The sequence below is a fragment of the Parus major genome, chromosome 2 (assembly GCF_001522545.3).
Source record: "Parus major isolate Abel chromosome 2, Parus_major1.1, whole genome shotgun sequence".
In the NCBI taxonomy this organism is placed as follows: domain Eukaryota; kingdom Metazoa; phylum Chordata; class Aves; order Passeriformes; family Paridae; genus Parus; species Parus major.
In genome coordinates, this window is record NC_031769.1 from 100356735 (window position 1) to 100367483 (window position 10749).

Here is a 10749-nt window from a genome sequence, read left to right on the forward strand (position 1 = left end):
AGTTTTTAACTTGAGCAGGAAAACACAATAAAATAAATCTGGAAAGTACAAAACTTCCTAACTGTAGGCACCTATAAATCATGCAGCAGCACTTCACAAGCAGCACACTGTGGAAGAAGAAAAAACTTTGGCCCAATTTACAAAATCCTATTCACTGATTGAAAACACCACACTCCAGTATGTCTTCGAGATGTGTCACATGGAGAGAATGGAAGTTTAAAGGTACTGTGGGTTCATACATATGGTTCATTAGAGAGATCATGCTGCAGTAACAGCTGTTACCTGAGCAAGAGCCGACTCCTCTTTCATGGCATAGATTGTTTTTACAAATACCCCTGCGCATCTTCCCAAAGGTTTTCTTGCAACTCATTATATTAAATGTCAACCAAGTAAGGACTAAAACTTTTACTGGAGTAAGTTGGACATTTCCTGCCTCACAAATTCTGAACTAAAATTCCAAAATCTACCTGTCAGAATGAAACCAACATGCTGACAACCTGGTGAAGTTCTGAGGAACCAACAACCACAAACAGATGCAGCAAGTGGCTTTACCTGCTCCTAGAGAAAGATAATCTATTTCTTACTCTTAACATGATTCCTGCTATTTCAGCTTGTCTTGATTTCTACCCTCTTAAAGGAAAGAAATTTCTACCACACCTTTTTTTTAAAAAAAACCTCAACATCCTAAATAAAAAGCAGCACCTACTCGAGTAAACTCCAAAGAAATTACTATTCATAAATCAAAACGAGGAGTGCTCCATCTCCCTTCACAAATATTAATTTATTTTCACAATATTGCTGGAAGATGAAAATGCTTTATTTCCTTCATTTTACAGATGGCAAATTAGGTTAACAGAAATAATGAAGGGAAGAAAAAAATGAAGTGAGGAGTTTGACCAATTTGCCACACTTGTAACATCAAAGACTTTATTTTTCAGATTATTTTGCATTAGTTAATACTTGGTTTGACCATAGCTACTGACTTAATTTTCAACTTCTGCAAGCAACCACTCTTTCCTACCATTGCAGAAGGAAAAAAGTCAAGCAGTCTTAAAGCAAATATCCCCATATGAGGACAACACTTCGCATGCACTCATAAAAAGCCCGTAGCTCACACAAATTCTGAAACAAATTGAAAGCAGGTAATTTTCAGGGTCAGTGTTCAACTTCCTTCAACATGAGACTCTCTCTTCCCGTAACCTTCTCCTAAATTAGAGAACTTATTCCAGCTTCTGCCACAGGGCTCTCAGAGCAGTAACCTAGACTGCACAAATGCAAATAATAACCCCAGAGATTCATACAGTTTATAATTTCATGTGGAGTATCAACCAAAAACCCATCAACTCATGATGCAATTCTGCTGTGTGCAGCAGGGCGAATGAGCAGTGCTGCTCTAATACAGAGCAGACAGCATTTCTGGCACAGCAGAAGGTAAAGGTTAGCCACACTGTAGAACACAGCAAGAAGTCATGCAAATACAGACAAGAAACACTTGTTTTACTTCTTTTACAACACACTCCTCCCATTTCCTTCCTCTACTTTCTCTGAAGTTTTCAGTGTTCAACAGATTCTGAGATCCTCCCACTGCAAATGTCACTCCACACATCAAGATTACAAAAAAAAAGAAGAAAAAAATCAAACCAGTTTGTTGGTATCACACTTCTAAACTCATATGGAATTAATTACTGTTTATGTCTTTCCAAGGCACTGCAAAAAATGCATAAAAACTAACATTTTGTCAAAATATCCCTGCAGGTGCTATGTCAACCAATTGAATATTGTTTGGCATGTAAGACCTAAAAATTACTAGCAGAGCATGACAGATGAAAAGAAGAAGGATTCCAGGTATCTATAAATGACCTTTAAAGTTCTTCCACATGGATAATTGAACAAGGAAGAACTAAAAAAAACCCAAACAAAAACAAGTGTGATAGGCTTTACTTTAACATCTCACAGCAGTTTACTGAGTATTGAAGACCAAGTATCCAAAAAGGTAATTTTCAAAGGATGGAACACTCTTGAATGATTATTTAGACTCATGGACTCTAAACCTGCGTGAAGCCATCTGCATCAAGACCCATTCAAAAGACACCATGAAGCTGCCAGCAAAGCCCTGTAAGGTGATGAGAAACGGTAGAAAGCAAAAGAAGCAACAACCAGATGAATTCTCTTCCTAGATGACTCTTGTACAGCTCCATTCTAGGATGTGGAACTCCTTCCTTATTTTTTTATTTAAAAAAAAAAAAAAAAAAGACTTAGGAATTAATCTGTTTACATAATGTTATTTAGGGTGAAAAAACAATGTTGCCAAACACAGCCTGAACAGACAGGATGGCACAACCCTGAAAACAGGTGAGTGGGGAAGATGGTGCTTTGTAACAGAGATCTCTAAAAAATATTTGATATAAACAGACAGTTGAAATAGGAAAGCACTGGATGAGAAGGTATCTGAAGGAACAAGAAAGTAAGATCAAATACTATGTTTTCTTTTTTAAATTTTTGAACAGAAATAGTTTCAGAAGTCTGAAATCCTAAATATCAATTGTTTAGCAAAAGGAACACACAGGGCCAATGAACTCTTTACAATAAGTAGTCTCTGGTTTATGCAGAAATAGTACAGATTTGAAAAAGGACAAATTTTCAAAACAGCAGATCTACCAATTTAAGATTATGGAATTCTCCATTATTTCAGAGAAGTTTTTGAAGGGCTGTGGGCTTGCTTAATAGTGAAGTGTCTAGACTGGATACATACATTACAAATCAAGTTGCAAAACCATAGTCTTAAGTAATTAATAACTTTCACAACAGGCTTGGAAAAGGGCAACTTTTTCTAGAAAAGCATAAAACAGTAGGACGTTTGATATCACAGTGGCATTCCAGATTGCACACGAATTAAAAGAATTGCTATCAATAAGCCAGTATTATCTTGCAAAGAAAGGCAGACCATTCTATTACCACTATCTATTAAATCATATAATTTCCTCTCAATAACCAAGGAAAGTGCTGCATTGAAAGCATTTACATTTTATGAAAAAAACCTGATTTTAAATTGAACAGTTCAAAGTACAAAAGCTGGAAGTTTGTGGAACTTGCATAACATAAACCAGATGATATTTTCATTAAAGAATGGTTAGGAATTATTTAAAAGCAGAAACTCTTTCCTGATTCTTAGAGACTTGTGTTGAAGCTTCTCTTTATGTATAGAGATACACATTCCCTACCTCAAAATGTGAAGGATAAGATGTAAGAAATGAACATTTAGGAATGGGGTTACCTCCAGTTATCAGTTATCTCCTAGCATTATCAACAAACAGAAACAAAACAAAAACAAAAAAAAAAGCACTGCCTCTCCAAGAATGGTGACAAATCTTCCTGTCAGAAGTCAGACAGCAACCCTCATTTCAGTGAGGCAGGAGTGGCTCCCACATAGTGACGAGGGGCATCATTTCCTTCTGAAGCACTTATACTATTTCTACAGCAATCCTTCATGTGGGCCAGTAGGGAACTGAACCGGTGCCAGAATTCAAGATGAATCTGAAGGACACTTGTCAGTATTGTATTATTCTCAAGTGCATTTCTCTATTCTCAGATTAACACTTTGTCTTTTCATGGCGGATACTAGCATTATTGTTCTTACACAGGCTGGCTGCTCTGCAAGGAATCACTGGAAAGAAATAAACTGAAAGAACTGAAAGAAACAGCTGAACAGAACAGCTTGAATAAATAATTGTTTTTCTTCTTTAAAGAGTTCCAAAGGATTAAAAAAATGACTAAGTTCCTTTGCAGATTGTCTCCATATTCAAGTAATAATTTCTGAATAAATTCTCTTATTGTTAATTATACTTCAGCTACTTTTCGTATTCCTCCTTCGGCAACAGAAAACAAGATTGTTTCACTTTCAGTTTCTCACTCACAAGCTTACTCAGAATCAAGCACCAGAAGAGACTTTTTCCATTAAGTTACAGCACAAGTAACAGAAGACATAGATGGATTTGTCTTTCTTTAAAAAGAAATATCAGAAACTGCATTTTTAACAGGCCAAATGAAGTGCAAAGAAGTCTTACTTATGCAACCATCTAATTAGTAATTTAAATATTTTTTAAAAAATTATTTTTTTAAGAATCTGTATAGCAGAACTTGGTAGAGAATGAACCACAGCTTTACAAGACTACCACACACAGGCAGTACAAGAAGAATGCATCCTTTGACTATTAAAATTAAATTGGTCAAGAAAAATACATTAACCACAACAGCTGAAAAATACAGTTTTATCACATATTTGAATGAGAAAAAAGTTTGACAGTTTTATAATTTATCAAGCCTTCAACAGTAAGTTCAGCAAGGAATCCCAACGCACTAACTAAAATTAGAATATAATATTTTACTTGTACTATTGGGCCAAATTCCAGGTTCAACTAACTGGTGATGGCCATAAGCACACTTCTCTAGCTGAGCCTGCAGGGAACCTGAGAGAGACTAGATGATGGGGTCAGATGGTGTGAGTCAGAGGAGCCTTCTGACCTCAGCTAGTCCGTGTTTCTGTCCTATGAATCAGAAATGGAGATGTTCTTTACCTCAGTAGCAGGATGGCTACGGGCTGTTTTCTCCTCCCGCTGACATGTTCAGCATAGGACAGGGTTTGTGTCTTCTACATTCTCCACAGACTTATGCTATGTAGTCAGGACAGTATTTATTCTAACAAGTCCTTGCATATGTGGCCAGAAGAACCAGTGTATCTTGTATGATACTCCAACCATATCAGGACAACTGTATAAAATGCAAACATCATATTCCTATTGAGGGAAAGACCTAGGTGTCAAACATTTATATGTAAAAACAACCTCACTTCATTTTATAATAAGACACAGATAAGTTTTCAGAGTGCCTGAAGGGGATCCCCCTTTATTCTCAACAGACTCTCAAAATAAAGGACATTTTTGACTCTACAAAGAGGAGTTCCATTCCAGGGAAGTAAACTAATATGCTAGCCCAAGAACTCTGGCTCTTAGGAGCCAAAGACACTTATTGCAAAATCTATTAGTCCTCCATTTTAATCTACAAGTCTATAAACTTGAATGTTCACAGGTGCTTCCTCTTGAGTCTTTTTTAGGATGAACTATGGGTTCAAAGGAAACACCTGCATAGTTTAGCTTAATATGATACACTCTTTAAACAACATGGAAAAGTGGAGATGTAAACATCAGGTTTTATCTACTGGTTATTACTTAAAGATGTATCCAAATAAACATTTTTCAATTAAGAAAGACTACTGCATATGCATAATCTACCAGAATGAAACTTACAAGCCTTTTTATCAGAACTTTGATAAACATAAGATAAGCAAAACTACTGCTAAACAATTTCAACTCCTTCCACCAGAATCTACTTTCTCTCTGGAAACCTACAGATCTCCAAGACAAGAGATTTCATAACTATGCCATACATTCTTACTAGAACCTCAGTAAATTCTATTTAAATCTTCATAAACTAATGATAATTTGTCAATCCCAAACCAAGAAAATCCACAACTTATCTGCAGCACTGCTAGAAAGAGCATCACTTCAAACACACACAGAGGAACTTCACAGGCTAGGAACAGATGAACTGCCAACACCTACTCACAGTCCTTCAGCTATTAGCAGGACTCAGGACAGGTAAAGCACGTAGCTGGAGTGATACCATTCGTAAGAATAATCTAAAGCAGTAGATGTAGGACAGAAAGCAGTCTTGGCTTAGTCATGAATTCCCAACTGGATAACAGAGGTTTTTGTCCTGGTTAAAATCATGAAGACATGCAACATATTCAACAGGCTTTATTGCCACCTCTTGGCCATCAGCAAATCTCACAAAAATAACCACAAAATCATCTGTCAGCTCCTTTACAGAAATAATCTTTCTTTGGGGGAAAAGATATAGCAAGGGAACAGATGGAGTGGAAACAGAGAACAAGCAGAATGCCGTTTGCAGACAAGTATAACTATTTAGGGCTGTAAAACTACAGTGAGTACTGCAGTTAACTTTCATCTAAGTTTTACTGTGTCATCTGGAGAACTGAAGGAAAGCAAAGAACCAGTTACTTTCAAGACAAAACCCATGATTTTTAAATTTACTTAAAAAAGGTAAAACAGGTGTCAAGACACCTGTTTCTCCTTGAAGTCAAAAAATGAATAGATTAGTACTACCCACACATGAAAGAGAATTAACACTAAATGAAAGGCCCATTTTCCTTTCATTATTAAACTAGTAGTAAGAGCCCAGATGAGTAGGTTACTGAAGAGTACAGAGCACCACAGAAAATTGGTTTCTCTCAGTTAGTTGTTTGTTGCACACAATATTGAAGGAAATAAAGAAGGGAAGACATTTCCACAAGTCAGCTAAGAAAGTTACCTGGTCAAGAGAGCTTGAAAGGTTTGATAGCTAGACACCCCTTAAGCGAGACTAATGCAAAAGGCTTGGAAAGAGAAGGGAAACCATAGAAAATGTCTTTACGCACAAGCTCATTTCTGCTGTCATCAAACAATGGAACTTTTTAAGATCTAGCACAGAACACTTGGAAATGTGTTAAGAGTTATTTGGGGTCTGTTGCACTGAATACATTCTGAAGCCCAGAGAGGAGAAGAAGAAGTGTTTTCTACCTCTGATGCTTTCCAGCCTCATGCATTTAAGACACAAGGCAAGGAAAGAGTTGTTGCAATACTCTCTATCTCCAGCAAGCTACTCATGGATAGAAAGCAGATGACAGAACCAGAAAAGAAAATATATAAAGTTTTTCTCCTCAGAGTGCATTTTTAGTTTTTGCCTCTAATATAGCCCCTAATTCTGTATCTAATGTTGCTAATGGAGTTTCTTAACACAAACCAGTGTGAAATCAATCCTCTTGTGACATTATCACTACCTAGAACACTGTGTAGAAGCCATGAAACTGAGGAGCTTTTATTCATTTGTTGCTTGTGAAAGATAAATGCAGTTGCAGCAGACATAAGGATGCTTCCTCAGATCCAGGGAAATAATCTAAAATAAACTAAGGCAAAGTCATACTTTCAAGGGCTTCATGTTTCTACATGAATATTTAGTCTTTAAGCAAGGTGGCAATAAATGTCCTCAACTGCCTCCATAAGCTTACAGAAGAACTTTTAAGACATTTCTAGGTCCTGGAATAAAAATGAACTGACAAGAAAAAAACCTAAAGATGTTACCAGAGCTCTGACTTCTGTTATTCTGTTAATAAAATCATTCAGTGTAATAACACAAAATGCAAGACTGAGTTTGTGCTAATATTTATTTCATACCATCTGTCACTAGAGTCTAATGATGTAGTTAAAAATTAGTTTGATTTGAAGACTAAATGACCAATCAACATTTATAATACTCCATCTGCAACCGAACACAGGAAAGAAGAAACACCAAACAGTCATGCCCAGTCCATCAATTTCTAAGATAAGATCTAAAAAATGTCAAAAGTAGGTTGTTCCGAGTGTGTATAATAACAGTGCGGTAGCAGGTTAATCATTACATATTTTGTGATCAATAGTTTTTTCCAGTTTTAAAGAGGGCCAACTGCACTACTCCTTCAGGCAATTTCGTCAGCTTAAGATTGTCTAAACATGGTAAATCAGCAAATTCAACAAATACAATTTGTTTTCCTGCCTGTATGCCCAATACTGAGGAATAAGTTCTGAATACTGAGGAAGAAATTCTAGCTCAGTCCTATCTAGGTGCCTATACTTCCATTAAAAAGGATATCCAGGACCTTCTACCTAGTTAAATTAAAGCTGCAACAGCTTATAGAGTTTGTAGCAATTTAAACAGACATCTAAGAGTGCAAAGAAACTTTTTTGAGAATGACTGCTGACCACTGATGTATAAACATAGATATTCAACTTTCAGTGTATGCTTTTAATCCTACAGTAAAGTGGTAACATATCAGTACCTCCTCTAACTAATGCCAAGCAAACAAACTTCACACAAGCCCTCATTTAGCCTGCTTATTAAAAGGCCCTCTCCTCTAAGAAGTCACCTATTGTGCAAGTCTGCTGGAAGAAACTGCACACAGACTTCAGTTTGTGGCATGGGGCTTGCTTTCTTACACAACATCTGTCCTAAGCTTTAATGTCTGTAGTATTCTGAGTTCACAAACAGTTTTGAATAATCCTCTGTGTGGGAGAAGAACACACAAAGAGATGGCAATAGAAAGACAGAAATATTTATATTTGAAAGATTGAGCTGTAATTTTTGTGAAAGAGCCAAAGGCTCTCTGATCAACTGCCCACACTCAGTGATTACTACAGAAAAGCCAGGAAATAGGAAAAGGGACTCACACACCAAACACTGAAAAACTGACATTGCCACAAGAAAGCCATCATGGTCCTCTGAGTGCCAAGAAAAATATTGGTACTCCTTGACATTTTAGCTTGCGCAACATATACAGAGAAGTAAAACTATTAAGGGGGAGGTGGGGTGTAAAAAGATGCAGACAGACAATGGGCTCACCATTACCTTCCCACAGAAATATTCTGTGTACCTCAAACCCTACATTTTTATTTGAACAGACCATTTCTCAAGCTTGCACAAAAACCTACTAAATTCACAGAGGGCGTCATTAAGGTCTCCAGCTGATCAAGTCACAAGGTCGGCAGGGAGTCTGAATTTCCATCTCAAAGAATGAAGAAAAGCAAAAGACACCCAACACCTGCACAAACCTCAAATAATATGAACAGTTGAAATACCTTGACATGTCAGATACTGCTGAAGATCTGTTGCTCTGGGGACTTTTACCCAGTGAACTATAGCAAAGGATTACAGAAGAAGAAGAAAGCACAGGTTCCTTGCAGCTACACAGCACTTGCACAGCAGCTCACCATGTCCCTACCTACAGTAACCAAGACTTGAGGACAACCAAGCTACCATCAACTTTGTTTATTGAGAAACACCCACAGCCTTGCTGTTTCAAAATTAGAGAGAAGGAAGTGCCCCCAACCTCCAAATCATGGCTTGTCAATAAACATGAATTATTTTAATAATAGTTAATGATTTCTTATAGACATAATGATCTCACCCTTCCCTAGCATTCCAAGATTAGACAATTTTTTCCTGGAACGTAAATACATTTGGACAGCTCCACCTCTGTCCAATAGCTTTTTGTTCCTATAAGCATCACCACTCACTCACTTTTCTCCATTAAAGATTTGTTTTATCCCATGAGTTACCTTGTAATTCAGTAGCATAAGATTCCCTTTCTTCCATATCACATGGGCCACAGAAGAAAGGCATGGAACACAGTGACTGTGTCCAGGCAACTTCCACAGGAGCTCTAGCTAATAATACCAATATTAAATAATAATACTGATATTGGAATATACTGCTCAGGGAGGTGGTGGAATCAATGTCCCTGGAGGCGTTTAAGGAAAGACAGGACATGGCACTTGGTGCCGCGGTCTACTTGACATGATAGTATTTGGTCACAGGTTGGAACTCAGTGACCTCAGAGGTCTTTTACAACCTAACTGATTCTGTGCTTTTGCAAAATATTTATTTGGGAGTTTAAAGTAAAAGAAAAAAAATTTAAATAAAAATCCTTTAATTTCTTATTGCATACACACAGTCGTTATGGAAAAAAAAAGACCAAAAAAAAAAACCCCAACAAACAACCCCACAAAAAATCCTCCACCAAAACATAAAACCCAACCAAACAAGACTGAATATTATCAATGGTACCTCAATATGAACTAGAATGAAGAACTGAGCAACTGAGCCTGGCATTCTCTCATTCCTTGCCCTTCCTTTGTTGCCTGCTGTCACCTGTGCAGCGCGAGTTGCCGCGCTCCATCCACATCGGCAGCTGGCTGTCTCTGGCAGGGAAGGCAGGGAACGCGTTATCCTGCCGAGCAGCCAGGCAGCCTCGGCGGGGCCGGCACCGGCGGAGCAACTCCCGAGGCTGCAGGGAGCAGCCGAAATTCCCGACACGGAGGCGGGGCGTGTGTGTTATGTGCGTGTGTGTCTGTGTGTTATGTGTGCTATGTGTGTGTACACTGCCATGCCGCGCTCGGCACCCGCGCCCCGCTCGCCCGTGCCGCCTCCCTACCTTCTCCGCACATTCCCGGCCCTGCCTCGCGCGGGAACCTCCCGTAGGCGGCGGGCCCCTCACGCCGGGCGGCGGGGCAGGGGCCAGGCTCGGCGGGCCAGGCGGTGACAGCGGCGGCCATGGCTCCCGCCGCGGCGCTGACGGGCTGACAGCGCGGCCGGACGGAGCCGGGCGGGAGGCGCGGTGCCCGCTGCCCGGGGGACACGGCGGCAGCGGTGACACCGCCGAGGCGGGCACCGGGCGGGCGCTCCCCGGGCTCAGGGACAAGGGGGCGGCACCCCGCGGGCACCGGGTGGGGCCGGGGGTCCCCGCCGCGCGCCGGGAAGGTGCGCTCCAGTCCTTACCTTCTCCCGGGAGCGCGGCAGTGGGACGCGTCCTCCTCCTCCTGCTCCTCCTGTGTCTGTGGACGGCGCGGCCGCGGGGAATCGGGCAGAGCAGCGAGTGCTGCCCGCAGTGCCCAGGGGCTGAGGCTCAGCCGCGGCTCCGGGCGCCGGGGATTGCAAACACCCCGCCCGCCCTTTTTCCTTTCTTCCTTCCCTCCCTCTCCCTGTCTATATCTATCTATCTCTCTGTCACCCGCCTGCCTTCCTTCTTTCCCTCCTTCTCGCGCTCGCTCGCTCGCTCTCTCCCTCCCTCCTTCCCTCTCCCTCCCTCTCTCTCCCTCCCTC

General features: G+C 40.1%; 1 protein-coding gene across 3 annotated transcripts in view; it reads right to left on the reverse strand.

The window, feature by feature from the left end:
- The window catches only part of ANKRD12 (ankyrin repeat domain 12), a 59361-nt gene extending 48673 nt beyond the window's left edge, over nucleotides 1–10688 (reverse strand). For 2 of the 3 annotated variants that reach the window (XM_033512214.1, XM_015618953.3), the window contains exon 1: nucleotides 10426–10685. The gene's annotated coding sequence lies outside the window, so the exon portion shown is untranslated. Of the gene's footprint in view, nucleotides 1–10425 lie in introns of all 3 variants that reach the window. The other variant, XR_004496057.1, reaches the window with a different exon arrangement.
- Nucleotides 10689–10749: the final 61 nt, after the last annotated feature.